Source organism: Meleagris gallopavo, chromosome 22 (genome assembly GCF_000146605.3).
Source record: "Meleagris gallopavo isolate NT-WF06-2002-E0010 breed Aviagen turkey brand Nicholas breeding stock chromosome 22, Turkey_5.1, whole genome shotgun sequence".
Lineage (NCBI taxonomy): Eukaryota > Metazoa > Chordata > Aves > Galliformes > Phasianidae > Meleagris > Meleagris gallopavo.
The window spans coordinates 3,483,300-3,500,753 of record NC_015032.2 but is presented as its reverse complement, the minus strand read 5'-3'; positions in this window follow the sequence as shown (position 1 = coordinate 3,500,753).

The window sequence follows — 17,454 nt, the reverse complement described above, 5'->3', positions numbered from 1 at the left end:
TTGTTAAGGTCTTGCAGCATTTACTAGAATTAAGTAATTTGACAGAGTGGGGATTGTTGGCCTTTGCTCAGCCAGGAGGTAAAATGAAAGCCTGGCTCCCTTTTTTTTTCTGCTAAGAGTAGAATGAAGTACTGACAAAGGGCACAATGTGTGCTCACCTCTGTTCATCTCGACTGTTACTCATTTCCCTTGAAACAAGAGGATTCCCCTGCTCAGCTGCCTTGCTAGAGACCCAACCTGCAGGTGTGGGGACAGAAGAGCAGAGCAGCGACGGAAGGAGCAGGAAGAACTTGGGCCATTAATAGCCAGGCCATGGGGGTCATAGAAGAGTGTTCAATGAATTCACAACTGGCATTTCCCAAGTCTGTGTCTGCCCTGTGGGTGATCCTGAACAAACATACACCTATACCTACATCTCGCCTGCATCTACACCTATATCTACATCTGTGCCTACACCTATACTTACACCTATACCTACATCTGTGCCTACACTTACACCTATAGGTATACACCTATAGCTACACTTCCACCAACATCTGCATGCCTCATTTTTTTTCCCATTCCCTCCAGGGTTGTCCGTTTGGTTGCCATGCTAACTCGCATGCTCTACCTACAGGGTGAATCTCTGCAGTCTGAAAAACAAGATGAGACCAGAGCCTAATCTCCAGGGTGATATTTTGGGATGGCTGTGGTGAAGCCCCGCAGGCACGGTGCCCATCTGTAAGCAAATACTTTCAGATTAGATTCCAGGGGAGCCCATGTGATGTCTGCAGGCAGCTCAATACCCCACATCCACTCTGAGCTCTGTTGGCAGAAGCTGGACACTTGCAAAGATATGTTTTTGCCAGTGTAACTTACGATGCCTTCCTTGCTAGAGGTCAACATTTGTAAGGAGATGATTCAGAAGTTTAGTCCCAAAGCAACTACTAAAGATCTGTTAATGACAGTGGAAAATCTGAGAGATAAAGAGACGTGTATGAGTTTTTTATTTTTCCTGCAGTGGTACTATCCAGAGGGAACTTTCTCCCTCCATAAACACTTAACTTGCTCTCAAGGCCCACTGGCCACCTTCCACCTATTGGCTGATTTGCGCCTGGACTTCAGCAGAGCTGCACTGATCGCCACCAGCTCCAGACTTGGAGCACACTCAGCAGCTTCGCGCTCCATGGGTATTCACATGCTCCAAGCAACTACCAAACCTTCAGTTTACAGCTGCCTTGTAACTGAATATCAACCTTTTTTTAAATTTTTTATTTTTATTTTTTATTCTGCATGAAGTTACGTTTCTGCCTTTTAGCTGGGAAGTCACTTCTGCAGACTCTGTTCCTGCTCCATTCATGCAAAGGGACCAAGAGGGAAGGAAAAGAAGATGCAGCCACTTCAAAACAAAGCAAAAGGAATTAAAACTCCCAAGTGGCTGTGGTGCAGATTCCTGCTGTCCTCCTACACAAGCTGCCTGCCCTTGACGGATGGATTTTATTTATCTGTCTGTTTTGTGGGTGCTTTTTCAGAAAAGCAAAGGGAAGCAAGCTACAAAAAGAAGTGCTGTCACTGGGAAGTTAGTCATTAACTGCCGGGTGTCTCCCTGACATGACAGAGGTGCTGCAGCCTCTCTGAAGTTTACGTGTCTTTACCGAAGGATGTCATGATGTGACAGACACAGGGATTTAAGACAGATCTTTTCCTGCCTAGGGTCTCCTTTGCTTCTGCAGTGTTTACATGGGATCACTGAGCAATATCTAGCTTTCAGTACCAAATGCATCAGTACTGTCCACGTGCATCGCTTGTCAAGAAAGATTAAGTTTGCTCTGCACAGCAGTGCAGAAATACTTCCAGAGCAAAGCAGGATGCCCCAGCAAAGATCTTTCTTTTTTCTTTCCCCACTCTTCTCATTAAAGCTGTAGGTGGCTGATGGAAATAGCTTACCTAGCAGGGAGACAAACGGCCAAGAGCTGATGGGCTGCAGGAATTCACCCCGTTATGGTTCTGGATAGAGCAGAAATGTGGTGGCACTTTGCAAGTGCTTAAATGACTTTGTTGAATCAGAATTAGATTTAACACGCAGTCCATCAGGAATATAATTCCCATTATTTTGTACTGCATCTGACCCTGAAGGCATAAGCAAAAATATCCCATCTCAGCCCAGATCCACAGAAGGGTTTTACATCACTGGGAGGAAAGCTGGGATCCCCATCTCATGTAGGAGTTGGACTCGGTGGTTCCTCTGGGTCCCTCCCAACCCAGGATATGCCATGGCTCTATGATCTTGCTGTGGACCTGTCCTGCAGTGTCACTGCTGCACTGCCCATGCTGGGGCACGCAGCCCTAAGGAGCATCGGGTTCAGGGTGCTGGAGTGCAGAGACACTGCTACTGAGATCCACATCTCCTCGGTGGGCTCAGGTGAAGAGAAGGCCCTCAATGTAAAGCTGTGTTACTGCACACCATTCTGAGGAGCTGAAGAACAGACTCAGTGATGTTTTTCTCTGGGCGAGCTCCATTATCTGAAGTAATTTAATCAGAGCAAGTTAATGAAACTAGGCCTCAAAGACTAATCAATAATCAATACCAGAGTGTGCTAATATTGTGTTCCACAGACCTAATACACACGTTTTTTTTCCATGCTTTATTTCATTTTTCTGCACTGTTTTCTCTCCTTACACAGAACAGCCAAGGAGGATCTAGCATCTCCTCCAAACTCCAGTAACATTGGAAAGGTCCTTTTTTGGTAATATTTCAGTGATGATTCACTATGAGTAGCCATATAAAAAATTAACACATGGCATTTCAGAGCAGAGCTAAAAAAAATAAGGAGACCTGAGTTCAGGGACTGAGCTGTGCTGAGCTGCTGCTCCCACCATCAGTTCTTCTTCTGTGAGCAGCCCACAAGAGAAGCAGCCCACAAGAGAAGCAGTGTTTTGAAGGGAAGGACGAGCACTTTGCACCAACAGGTTGTGCAGAGGGAGTGGAGGAGGCAGAGAGAGTTTGCTGTTTGATGCTCATAATCCTGTTATCTGTAGAGGCATCACAAGGTGGGAGTGGAAGAGAATGGGAGCAGACAAAAAGACTTTCTTTATGCCCTTCCCGAAAAGCTAAATCCATCTTTTTTTCTATGTAATCGTGCTTACATAGAGAGCATGGATTGCATGACAGCGATGACAATCTTGGATACATCACTCATGCAGCAGAGATGGGCACCCAAAACTTTGCTCCTCATCTCCTCAGAGACTGATGACCCCCAGGTACCAGAACCACTAATCAAAGAATCCAGATCATGCTTTGCCTGTAGTCTGCATCTGAAATTCATTCTTCTAGAGCAATTTCATATTTCAAAAAAGTTCCAGCGTTCAGTGTGGGAACCATGGAGCATCTTGGTCCTAATAGCTGTCTTAGACTTAATCAGAAGGAAGAGCTTTTCCCCTACTCCACCTTTACTCTTCACCTCAAGCAGAAGAAGTTCCTCAGCCACAATTGCAAGCTGGTGAAATGCACTTGAAAAGGCAAAGAAAGCCTATATTGCTACACATATAACTTTAACCCACCACTCCTGGTGCACCTGAAGCTCCAACATAAAGCTCCCTGTAGGATGATGCCAACCAGCATCAATGCACTTAGCTCAGTGTGATGAGTTCTGGATACGAACAGAAATAATGGAACAAGCCTCCTTGCTTCAGTTACGTAGAATCAATCCCTCCAAAAAAAGCTACCACCAAACTTGACTCATTTTTTTTAAAGAAAAAGGCAATTTTTCACATTTTAATAGCTTTCATTCCATGTCTTAATAAATGCATGTTTGTTGATTTGTGTAAGCATGATGTAGGATTCTGCAAATGAATGTAATCTGCAACAAGGGGATAGCTAACCACTAGCTAACACTTTTGAATAATGAATCCCTACTGTATCAGATGGACGCTATTCATAATAATTCCTTGCTTTTCTCATTTTGTCGTGTACAGTAGCGATTAATCAATTTGCAGTGTTATGTCACCCGCAACAAATTGCTAGCACCAAGACAAATTTATTGCTTTATGATAAAAGAACTTGTTTAGGTAGAAATAAATTAAATTTGGGGGTTGTTATTTGAGTTTGATGTTTACATATATGACCCATGCTGCACAGGCTGGCGGAGCTAAGGGTATCCAATTATTACTCCAGTGTTCTGAGGATAGTTCAAAGAGATACGGAAGCTAATGGCATGTTTGTACAGCTAACTAGTCCTTGAGGACACCAAGTCTCCCTGGGAGCTTTCTGTAACCTGGATGAGGCTCTTCACAAGAATTTGGAAGGGTTGTCAGTGTGGAGTTGTGTGTTGGAGGTTTGTTCCACTGAAGATGGCTGGATGTTCTTCATTCTGGGGGTCTAGAGGACAGGCAGCTCCCAGCACAACATATTGCATCTATGGATCTTCTTGTGAGAGTGGTGCTGCTTTGTGGGAATAGACTAAGCAGAAACGTGTCTAGTTTTGCAGGAACAGCTCTGCCCTCCCATAACTGGGCACAGACTCTGGAATGCTTCATAGATGCTTGGTGGAGATGCCCAGCCCAGGGTGAAAAACCTGCTTAGCTTCCAGCAATAAGAATGCTCAGATCATTTTTTATTTTTTATTTTATTTTACTGTTATTTTTTATTTCCTTCAACCTTTGGCAGACTCTGATCTCCTGCTCCCCCATCAATCAGCTTACTCTTCTTCACACTTTCTCCTTCCCACTGCCTCAGAAATCACTTTGACTCTTTCTCCCTGGGTTAAGTACTGTTACTTCTCTTTCTTTGTCCATTTCTTCCACTGTTCACTTTTTCTCATTTCTCGTACTCCTGACCACGCACTTTCTGTAGCACTGGATAATGCCTCTCCCCTCCCTGCTGCTCCCCACTAATGTCCTTGTCAGCCTTCCCCTGAATCATCACTGTACCGTTCCAGAAGATTTTTAACTGAGATTATTCCTCATTGGAATCACAGAGCTGAGAAAAACCAAATGTATCCAATGCTCCAGTTCATCAAGGTGCCCCCAAAGCCCTGAGAAAATAGCCCAAAGGATGGAGAAGAGAGGAGAGGAGAGGAGAGGAGAGGAGAGGAGAGGAGAGGAGAGGAGAGGAGAGGAGAGGAGAGGAGAGGAGAGGAGAGGAGAGGAGAGGAGAGGAGAGGAACGTTCCCTCCATTTGTCTCTTTATCTCAGGCATGTATACTATGTGAGCAGTTGTCCCACAGCGAGCACACACACCATTCAGATGTTTTTGTAGACATAGCCTGAAAAAATAATATGCTCCTACAGTTCATGTCAAAGTCTATCATTAAATCCAGACTTCACCACACTTGGAGATTTTCTCCAGACTTGCTGGTGTAACTAGTCTCAAAGGGTTCTAATGTTAGTCAATGGCAGCACGGTAATGATCTATTAATTAACCAGTTTCTATCAACACCCGCGGTGCAACTTTATTACCTGTGACAGCAACCAGGCTTTGATAGCAATCTGCCCTCAGAATCAGGTGAGGGAGCTTTCATGCTTGCTGAATAGTCATTATCTCCAGCAGTATCTTACAAAATCAGATGGTATTTCATAAAGCTTTCTCACCATCAAATATTCCTGAATCAGGGATTAGATAGGGAAAATTCCAAACATGCCAAATAGTGCCTTTTTTCTGTATCTGGTACCAGTATGGGTTTATTAATCAGCTCCCACTGCACTGAAACCTGGTGCTTCCAAACTGACACAGCCATACAAGAACAGAGAGCTGGGGATTGTCTGGAGAAATCGGATTTTTGGTCTGAAGAATCCTAAGCACTATTAAGCACTATTATTATATATTTTCTAATTGCGTGATGGCAGTTTTGCTGTGTCACAACCCAAACTTAACATCATCATGCCAACCACCATACGTCGTACATGGTATACTTTTATCTGAACTGCACTGTGAGGTATAATGTGGGCAAGCATACTCAAATTAATTTTAGATAACTGCCAATCTTGCACAGCAGCTAATTTCAGCATGGATTGGCCACTGAGTACTTAACCAGCATCCTGGTAGGGCTCCAGCAGCCTGCACCTGGGTGCTGCCCCATCCTGCCAGCTCCTGGGGACTCTTGGACATACCGATAATCCTTGAAAGTGTGGGAGCTATGTTTTTTAATGCTTTTTTTTTTTTCTTTCCTTTTTAAAGAAGGTAACCATCGTTTTCAAACTGAGAAAATACAGAGGGAGCGCTGGAGTATAGAGGTGGAAAATCACAGCTGATTCACTCAATTAATGGGCAATATTAAGTCCCATAAAATAAGTGAAAAAATACATAAAGTGGGATTATCTTTATGCACGTTAGCACGGGAGGGTGGGGGTGGAAGGCACTGTGCTACTTCTAATGTGAATCAATATTTTGACAAAGCTGATATTTACGCTTGCACATTTCCTCTCCTTTGATGCCCACGTGGGAAGTGGCCTCACAAACACGGGTTGCCAAATGCATATTCATTAGTCTTGCAATTGGCTAATCCAATAAAAGAAAGAAAGAAAGAAAGAAACAGAAAGAAAGAAAGAAAGAAAGCTAAAAAAAAAAAAAATCCATGCCCTGATAGCACGCTTATGGAGTCATTTATTGCAAACATGATCCAAGCAGCTCATTTCGGGTGTGCTACTAAAAGCTTAAAAAATACTGGCACTGCTCAGCCCCAAGCCAAACCCTGTTCAAAGGAAGGGCCTTCAGCCCAAGCCAAATGGAAAAAGGGAATTAGAAGGATGTTACTCATTCATTACTGCCACTTTAATCACTTAGAGGTCCAATTAAGAATAAATCATTAGTATTAAGTTACTTTATCCAAGACTCCTTATAACACACATGGCTGGGTTTGGAGGGCTCTCAGTGGCATGAGCTGAGAAAGGCAGGCAGACGCTGGCTCCCCCCTCCCCTTCCCTTTCCCCCTTGCTATGAAATTGATAAATGAAGGCTGCATTCTAGGTGCAGCAGTAATTTCTGTAGTGCAGTCAAGTGCTAGGTCCCTTGTCTCCCGCGAGCAATGAGGCCGCCGTCCCCTTTAATGCCGCAGCCTCCCCCTGGGCTGCCAAAGGGCCGGCCCAGAGCACGGCCAGTTTCATTTCACCCCACCATGTGGGAACCCTTCCTTCATTAACAGATCCGTCCTTTCCAGAGGCAGGGGCAGAGGGAATGGAAAAGCCGGGAGGGAAAGTGGCAGCCATCCCACCTGGCTCCTGCCCACCGCCACTGCCCGCCTATTGCTGGAGAAACGATGGAGCGGCATCATCCCGGCATCCCCTTCCTCTTCCCATCCTTCTTCTCTCTTTCTTCCCAAGGAAGGAATTTCCCTGGTGGCCCAGACCGCTATCTGAGAAGCATATTTCCTCCTAATCGGTTTTACAGCTCTTTTAAAGTAATATGTCAGATCATTTTCTCCATATACATAGTTAATGAAAGTAACCCTACAAATTCATTTTAAATAGATGGAAGTTGTTATAACCCTGATCTGGAATTTATTACATTCATTACAATCTTGCTGAAGTAGGTAATGTAATGGACTATTACTTTTATTATCTTTTTAATCCCTCAAAATTATTAGGAACTGACTAATATTTGGCATCACCCTGTTAATGTTTAAACAGAAATTGATATCTTCATTCATCTAATAAATGATGAGGTCTTTTTTTTCTTCGCAGAACTAAAGCTGGTGACTTTGTCTTTCAATCTGTACTAGGCCAGGAGTAAAATCGTAAACTGACAATGTCTTAATTTTATGAAATCAGCCCTTTTACCAGGTTATAGGAACACTGCAGAATTACTTCCTGGGGGAAGCCTGGGCTCCTTGATTTCTATGAGGAATGGGTTAAGGTTTTGCTTCAGCACTCAGCCAGAGTTTTGCTCCTGACCAACAAAGCAAAGCACAGAAATTGTGCTAAATCTTTCCCTCATCATGGCAAACTTTCTTTAAAACTCTGTGCAGTGGCAGTGCTCCTCAGGGGTATCCTCAGATCAGCTTCCTCAAAGCACAGCTTCCCTGCACACAACTTTTGGTTCCATCCCACCTCTTCAATACCAATGGCAGGCAGGTAGCCCCATCTTAATTCATCATTCCTTTCCAAAAATACAGGCATGTCCTTCTCATCTCCCTTGCTCTTTAGTAGTGACACTTGCAAATTCACTGAGAAAAGTTATTTTTGGGCTTCAGGAAGAGGCCATGCATTTCATCATCTATACTAGATCTGGGAGTATTCCAGGACCTGTTTCAGGGCAGCAGATGGGAATACCAACATGTGGTAGGAGCCAACCAGGGTCTACGCATGCTTTCCTGTGTGAGGCCACCATCATCTATTAGTAGATGCAATATTAGAAGTGTTCCAGCAGGATTTTGCTATTTTCTATGAATCCCAGTGGGCTGGGAGCAAAGTCACCAGTAACTAGTGGCAGGAGCAGAGTTCAGCCCCATGCAAATGGCTTTTCTCCGTTTCCACCCAGAATCTATCACTTGGACATTGCTTAAAGGTGAAGTCCTTTGCTATGTCAGTAACTATTGGTCACAATTTCCAAAGAAAACTAAGTGGTGAGTTTCCAATTTGGAAAGTTATTTAGATAGAGACTGTAATGTGCAAACAAGTTTCTAAAGGAATTTTCAAAAGCACCTCAACTTTATTTTAAATTGGCAATGATGCAGGTGCTTTGAGTCTTGCAGAGAATCCCTGTTTGTACTTTGACATAACTTTGTAGAGCTTTACAAAGAGGAATCCAAGTCACTTCTAAAATTGCACTACGAATCTGGCCCTTTGGCACTTCAGCAGCGTTACCCAGCATGCAACCTTTGAAAACATCCAAGCTATGTTTTAATGCTTTTAATCTGCACCTCACCTTACAAGTGTTATTAATATTCATTATAGATTAAGGCCAAAATGAAGATAACAAAGAGTTCTTTACAGTTTCCTTTGAGTTAAAACTGGGTTTTGCAGCACAGTGCAAAGGAAAGCAAAGAAGTTTCTTTGGACAGTTGCCCTAAAAAACTGTTCCAGAGATGTGTGTGTATACATGTATATGTATATATATATATAAATATACATTTGTATATATAAAAGACTTTTTTGTTAGCATATAGGTGAAAAAATGCAGAGAGTTGTTAGCATGATGAAAGAACTACAAAGGGGACTCACGGTGTCATTTATTTTCATTTGAGATTAGAATTAAAAAAAAAAGAACAAAAATATAAAAATTTAGATGTAGCCTTAAAAATGAAATATCTTCTGCATACTGACCCAGCAAAATGAATATTAGGTAATACGTATTCCCTGAAGTAAAGAACTCTGAGACAAAAAAGGAAGGGTTAGTGCGAGCTTTTAGTGAAAATGATGAGAGCATCAGCAGGAAAAGCCTGCTTGTGCTGCATTCCAGGAAGCTTTGGTAATCTGTCAGAAATAACCAATCTGCAAAGGATTACCTGCAATATTCACATATTTAAATACCAAGTTGTGCTCTGTATTCTGAGAGGAGATGAGGTCAGAGATGTAGTTGGGCTCTTTCTCTTGGTTACAATGGACCGATGGCAGTTTTTACCATCTAAGGGTCTGTTCTGAACATCATCAGGTTTTGAACTCAAATGTCCTCTCAAAGATCAATTACCATTTTAATCTTGTAACGCTGAACCTGCTGCAGGTACCTGACCAGAATAATCACTGAGCCGTGCCCCTCTCTGAGCCACAACCTGTTCCCAGCTCACAGACCAGACGCCCACAAAAAGATGCAGCAGAAGGATGCTATTCAGTAGGACTTCAGTACTCCTACATCAATAAATAAAAAACACATTTGCTTTTTGCCTTCCTACTAATTGTGAATAAGCAAATAGCCAAATGGTTTTGGTAGCTGGTTCACAGCTCTCTCAGTCACACACGAATACCGATACTTTCTTGCTTTGCGTGAATGCTGTCTGTGTTTTATGATCTGCTGCTGAGGCAGAGGCAAAGAATCCCTTTTATCATATTCCAAATACTGCTTTAATAAGACTGAAACTCTCCCTCTTTCTCTCCTTATAGCCCTACAGCAAATAAATGGAGGTGTCAGCCCAACACCCTTGTAGGTTTAAACTGAATGGAAGTGTCCTTTTGAAAAGCTTGTTCTGTCTGACAGTCCTGAATGTGCTCCTATTGCAGTTCCTTTGAACACCCATCTTTTCTGTGTTGGTACTCTGCTGACATGGCTTTTCGTTTAGTTAAAGATTAACAGAATGCTACAGAATGACAGGACTTTGTGATAACTTAATTGCACAAAACATAGTTGTTCCTATGCAAATCGGAGGATAATTGGGCACTTAGAAATTACTCCCCCTGTATAAAGATGGCAAAGTGGATTTTGGACACACATAGGGAATAATAATCTATTACCTTTTATTATATTTGGAAAAACATAGTTCATAGCTTTTATGATGAGCGTTAGACATGCGTTTAATAGCATGAGGATATTCGATTATGTACTTTAAATATAAAGTCTGGAAGCTCTAAAGTCTCCTTAGCTTTAAGTATACGTTAACAGCTGACATTGAAATTAACATAACAATGTGGGAGCTTTGCAGTATGATCATAACCTGTGAATCATAACGAATATTCCTCTCAAAGGTCCCAGGGTATTTGCAAACGAAAGAGAACACAGAGGACACTCTTTTAAATGAGAAAACACAGCAGAAGCTTCCTGAAATTGTTTCTTTGTTATAATTATCTTTGGGTAAGAGTAAGTATAAGATTACAGCATCATCTAAACAAACATCATAAACCAGATAGAAAAATGATATTATAACTGCAGAAGGGACAATCCCAGGGCAATTGATGCAACCCAGAGTAAAGGTCTGGGGCAAAGAGCGGAGTGTAGAAAAGAAAGGTAAAAAGAAAAGTGATGTGTGATGGCTGTGGAACTGGTGGTACTATTTACGAAACTACTGAAGACTCACCTCTAACAATAGCAAGGCACCATAAACTGAGGTCCGTGAGCTAAGCCCAGTCTCACGTTGAAAGGGCAATTACAGTGCACCACATCCTTCTCCCTCAGTGTTTCGCTCCAGATGCTCAACACTTTAGGAATTCTAAAGCACAACAAAATGGAAATGGTATTGGAACAGAAAGAGCCTCCCGAAATGAACTGTACGCAGCCCGTTGTGTTGGCATGATTGATACTGGAGCATGTAGGTGTAATGAAACTGATGCTGTCTCTTCTGCACCTGTGATTTATTGAGTACAAATTTAAGATGAGAAAAGGCCCCATACCAGGAGCTGCATCTTCCCCCTCAAAGAGGGTATGGTCATCCATCACCAGCCATTGCAAAAGGCCCAATAGTGAGCGGCTCATCAGATGAGCCAATAGTCTCTTTGTTGGGATTCCTAACAAGTGTTGGATCAGCAAAAGTCTATTTAGGCTGGTGGACCTTTCAGGACCAATTTGTAGTGGGTCACTGATTCTGCTAGTGTATTATCTTCTTTACTACTAGTACCAGTTGGGCAAGCAGCAAAGATTAATGATTTTAGCTGCTGACTGTTTGTGGCAATCTACTGCTTCTGAACCAAAGATTAAGATTTTTTTGTGCTTTACTCGAAAGGACACACCTTTTATCCAGGATCCTCTTTTATTTGCTGAGTTCTGTACAAATAATAATAATAATAAAAAATAATGGGCACCCGAGCTGCATTTTTTAATGGCAATAAAAGGGATTTTTGCTGGTGTATAGTGCATCAAGAGAGTTTTGCAAGGGAATAATAAAACTCAAAGCCGAGAATAAGTTTCAGTCTTCTTGGGCTGGAGAATATGGCACAGCACAGCTCTTTTCTCCATCCCACAATGCACTTTGCTGGGAAAGAGAAAAAGAAGTGGGGCTCTCCCCAGCAAGAAATAATTTGTTTTCCTATGTTAATCTTTCATAATTTTTCACAGCGGAAAAACTCATATTGATGGATTTAGTGATAGTGCAAAATGAGGGCAGCCTGGAGCTGCTGGGATGCTGAGTGCATTTGGTCACTTTTTCAGCCAGTTTCTCTGTAAAAGTACTCAGAAATGACATTGCTGTGACTGCGCCATCCCCAAGGCTACCAAAGCTGGCAGTCCTGTTTCCCATGGGAGTACTGACCAGCAAACAGAGATCCTGAGCTCAGAAGGTGGTGCAGGACATGGGACATTTCCAAAGAAATGCCAGTGGCTCCTTGTAAAGACACAGGACGTTGCACTGCTTAGCTCAGAAGGGACAAACCACTGCTGAAGAGATCAGAAATGGAAATCCGATGACTTAAGTAACTCAGCTGTTGGAAGAACAGACCCAAGCAGGATAAAATAACTCAAACTACTGTGCTTCTGAAGGCCTTGCTGCAAGTGTTCATTATTAGTGTTATCTGTACTAGAAACTTTCCAGGGGCCAAGGCAGAGGTTGCAGCCCTGCCACAGGCAAAGGTCAGCAGAAAGACAGCTGCTGGTGGTTGGGAAATGGCTCAGGAACCAGCACAGCTCCTGCAAGGATCTGACAGGGTCTCATTTTTGCACAGGGCTTCAATTGCAGCCATGCAAGGCCCGTGGGTGAGCTCGGGACGTCCTGTGTGTGCTCCTGAAGCTTTCACACCCCCAAGAGGTCGAAGATGTTGTGCCCAGTGTTTCCAAAGGAAAGCCCAGGGCTTTCTTTCTGTTGAAAACTGGGGACAAAACATCCAAGTGTGTGAAAAATGCGCTCATCAAGGATCTAATTTTTAAAGGGAAGAATTCTATAAATGACCTAATAAAAAAGTGATCTAATTGTTTCCACAACTGCTTCCTAAATTACCAGGGCCTTTTCTCCTCGCTTGTCATTGTTCACGGAGTCATAAATCACAACCCAGGAGATCACTCAGCTCTTGACAATTTGCAGCCATACTCCCGCGTCCGCATTCAGCCGGGCTGCGACCGCTGACGAGCTGTGCCTTGAGCAGTTGACAGGTGCAAAATAGCACAAGCGACAAGGATACCATCAAGTCAAGAGGTTTTTACTCATTTTTTTAGATGCTGATCTTCTGCTCTTCTTACGAGCACTGTCAAAAAACATGGGTACTCCAAGGTTTGGTGCTTTGAAATCAGGTTATGAAATATAATATGAATTTTCTTCTGTGCCGTTTATTGAAATGTGGTTTTGATGGTGTAAGGCAGGAAAGGTGTCTCATTTAAAATAACGTTTATTCGAAAAAAGTCTTCTGTGTGTTTCATGCAGGATGTCTTCTCACTTCAATCTCTGAAGCAGACTTTCGTCAAACATGAGAGAGGGAGGAAGATGAAATCTCAGGAAAATTATAGAATCACACAACCATAGAATCAGTTAGATTGGAAAAGACCTCTAACATCATCAAGTCCAACCATCTACCTTCCACCAGTATTGCCCACTAAACCACATCACTTGGTGCCACACCTCTACATTCCTTGAACAGCTGCAGGGACAGGGTCTCCATCACCTCCCTGTGCAGCTTGTGCCAATGCCTGACCACTCTTGCAGGGAAGAAGTTTTTCCTAATATCCGACTGACCTTCCAGAAAAAGAAAAAGAGAAAGAAAAATTGCAAAACATTGCATTTGGTTCTTTTTTTGGTGGCCATCTCTCCAGCACTGTCTGTGGTAGCATTTCCCTGGGAGAAAGGAGCTGGAGTGGGGCTCCTCTGGGTGGGAGTGAAGGGATTGCTCCTGCCCGTGCTCATTGGGTATCCTGCAATGCTCCTGGGCACTGCGAAGCAAACAGCAGTGCTGGCAGCACAGGCAGGCTGAGGATGATGATGTATGTGTTTTAAATCCCAGCTAGGCAAACAACAGTAGGTGTTTCTCAGATTTGATCCATCAGATGACAAACGCCCTTCGCTCTTTTGTTCCCTCAGAGAAATCGAGCTTGCCCGTTGTGCAGCTGTATTTCATTCCCTGGCCAGCGTGGCAGACGTGTTTTGACATTGCTCAGTGAACCGGGGCCATTTTTAAGCACGCAGCTATGGAAAGTAGGCTGCATCTAATACTGTGAAACCCCACACTAAAGTCACTCTTTCTTCATCTGGATGGCAGGAAATATCCTTCCCAGCCCATTTCACAAATAATCCCCCAGTTTATAAAGTTCAGACTCATTCCTCCAGACACTTTCTTGGAATTAATGCTGTTAAACAAAACAGCTCAATGCTAGAAGTTAAGCTGAACTCATAACTTCTGGCAAGTTCTCTTGTCAGTTAATTTTGGGATGGTCATCCCATTGCTGCAGTTTCTCTCTTTAAGAAAGCTCTCTCATTTCCAGGGAAAGTAACAAAACCGGTTTCTTCAGTGAATCATTGGAAGGTGACCTAACCTTTGTCCAGAAGGAGCGGACACCTGCAGAAAGCTGCGACTTTTCTGGCCCAAACAGAAGACACGAAAAAATGAATTTACTATCTGGACGTGAGAATGGGGATGGGCAGTGTTATGGTGAACTTCTCATGGTGGGAAGAATGGTGAAAATAAAAAAAAAAGAGCCTGTAGAGACCCAACTGGGGCATGAGAGGTGTAAATGTTGCTGCAGGGCAATCTGTTCAAAGCCGGGTCCTCTTGCTTAGTGCAGGTTGTGCAGAAAAAATAGAATGCCCCAGATGTAGAGACTCTTTGTGAAGAGGGCAGATCAGCAACCACTGGAGACTTTCTTTCCTTTTCACTCTAAGTATTTTGCTGTGTCCAAGTTCAGACTTGGATGTTACTTTTTTTCCCTTCTGAATTTGAAGGCAAAGTGCACAGCTGGCCTAAACTCTGGATTTTTGCATGCCACATCGATCTGCTTTAAAGGAAAATTGTATCTCCACTGATGACACGGAATAGCCGGAGCCAAGAAAAGGGCATTGCATGCGGTGCAGCTGGCCAGGAGCTGCTCAGCAAAGCATGGCTCGGCAGTGAGCCAACAAGGCAGGCACAGAAATGCCAAGTGACATGACCAAGGCCACACAAGAGGTTGGAAGCACAGCAAGAGAACTGAGATTAAGGGAGATTTACATTGGATAGAAGGAAAAATTTTTGGCAGTAAGGGCAGTGAGGCACTGGCACAGGTTGCCCAGAGATGAGGTGGTGCCCCATCCCTGCAGACTGCCAAGGTCAGGCTGGATGGGGCTGTGAGCACTGATGGAGCTGTGGTGTCCCTGTTCAGTGCAGGGGAGTTGGACCACATGGCCTTTAAGAATCCCTCCCAACTGAAAAGATTCTGTGATTCTATGATTTTTCCCCTCTGACTCCATCAGTTGCTCAAACTTTTGGAGCACAGTGCTTGCAGAAACCAACCAGAGTTTCGGTGGTTTAAGGTCAGGCCCAATCACAGCAAAACCCAGGGGCAAAATGTGTTTTTCCTCTCCCTTCCCTCCAGCAAACACATCTCTCAATGCTTTCTGTGGGGAAGGTCAGTCCTTCACTGGAGTACCCTGAATTCAGAGAAGCTTCTGGGAGCACGCTGAGCAAATGGGTTGTTTTGAAAGGACAAGTTAGCTCTATAATTTGCCTTCACAATGTGTTCTGCACTCTAATTACAAATGCAAACACAGTAATTGAGAACAGCATCATAAAACTCTGAAGGAAGCCATAAGTGATATAATACACGGACATGTTTACCATTTGGTGCAGCAGGATGCCTCGGTGATGTTTTCCCCATGTTTAAACAGGGTGGAGATTTGCTTTTCTTTCATAAAGTTAATTTCACAACAGCAATTCTCCCCTCAGCTTCCCCGCTCCTGAGCTTGGGCCAATTTAAATCCAGCTTTTGGTAAACAGTTCCTCTCTTTTCTCAACTGGGAAAAACCTATTTTCTTTTTAGTGGTAAGAAAAGGTTAATTAAAGCTATTCCAAAGGGAATAAAAAAAGGGAAAACTGCAGTGTGCCCTCCACCTATGCTGCCCCATCCCACCTGAAGACACTCTGCAGAGCTGGGAGCTGTGCTGCTGGGGTCGTGTTCCCCTCCCCTGGTCCCCTCCTTGTCCCTCCCAGCTCCCCAAGCTGCCTGGATGGTGCAGGCAACAGCAGCTCTTGCCCTGCTCTATCCATGCCATGAACTCTGCCATTTGCTGGGGGATGGGGAAGAGGTCAAAGCTCCAGTGGTTGCCAGTAGGGCAAAGGTGAGTAGTTCAGATCCACAAATGCTATATGAAATCAGGCAGGCTGAGGGCTTTCAGCATGCAAGGAGAGCAGGAAATAAACATGGTGCAGTCCCACGTTCCTGTTTTCCCTGCCTTTTTCCCTTTTTCCCCATGCTGCCAGATCATCTCACACATCACCCTTCCTACAACAAACCACAGTTCTGCTCCAGCAAATATACGGGCTGTGGTTTTTGAGTCTCCTGGACACAACACAGCAAACAGAAGGGGAGTGGAAAAATGGAAGTGATATCAGCCCTGTGCAGGTGCAGTGGGAGGCTGGGCAGTGGGGGAGCAGACAGGGGGGATGCTCGATTTCCAGAGGTGCTGAGTGCCTGCAATGCATCGTGACAGGCTATCCATCAAACCCATCACCTCTTGGGAAACCTGATTACCCCAGTGGAAGCCCTCATTATGAGCATTTAACTGGTTCCTACTGGTATCAGCAGCTCGGTTTAGGAATGGGTCACTAGGATTGGGGTGGACAAATCCTTTGGGAGAAATAGGTCCAAGGGCATAGAAACAGGTGTAGGAATTGATGGAGGTGTCTAGCAAATTAATCAATTAAAAGAAAAAAGGATATTCTATTTTTAAAAAGTTGAACCAATAAAAACGGCTCACACTTGGCTGGTTAGAGCTGTGCATCAGGTGACTTGAACAGATGTCTCCAGCTGGGAAATCTTGGATGAAATTCTCTACCTTCTCCCTTATTATAAGCCAGTTATTAAAGAAGTACATTCGAGGTATAGAAACATGTGTTAATTCTAGCCAGGAAAATAAAAGAAAACAGAAACCATGCATAAGAGAGAGGTCACAGAGTTGTAATCACAGCTTTAAAGGGGTGAAGCCCTTGATGTGGATGTTGATAGCTATTAAAAAACTGCAAGTACAGAGTGAAGGTTGCGCATCAACAAGGCACTTGTACTGCAAGGCAGTATTAAAGGAGGCTGTCTCAGAGACTGGGATTTGGTTATTTATGTGCAAATAGTCATTAATTGTGTGTGTGTGCGTATATTTGTTCACTGCAATTTGATATATATATGTGTGTGTGTGTATATATATGAGTGAACAGGACTTTGCATGGCTGTGCACTGCTGCAGGAGCTGCTTCTTTCCTGCTTAGCAGTGCTGGGAGTGCTGCTATGTGTTCTGCACCTGCTAATGTGTGTGGATTTGAGGGGAACAAGAGGAAACCAGCTCCTTTGCTATAGGAAATCCAGCATACCACATTGGATTGCTGTTAGCAGAGACATAGGAATGAAGCATCCTTCGCTGACCACCTTTCCTACCGGAGCACCTGGCCCTGCCCCTCTCCTTGCTGCATGTTTCTGTGTTTTCCCTCTCTCCTGCCAGGGTGATGTGGGCACAGC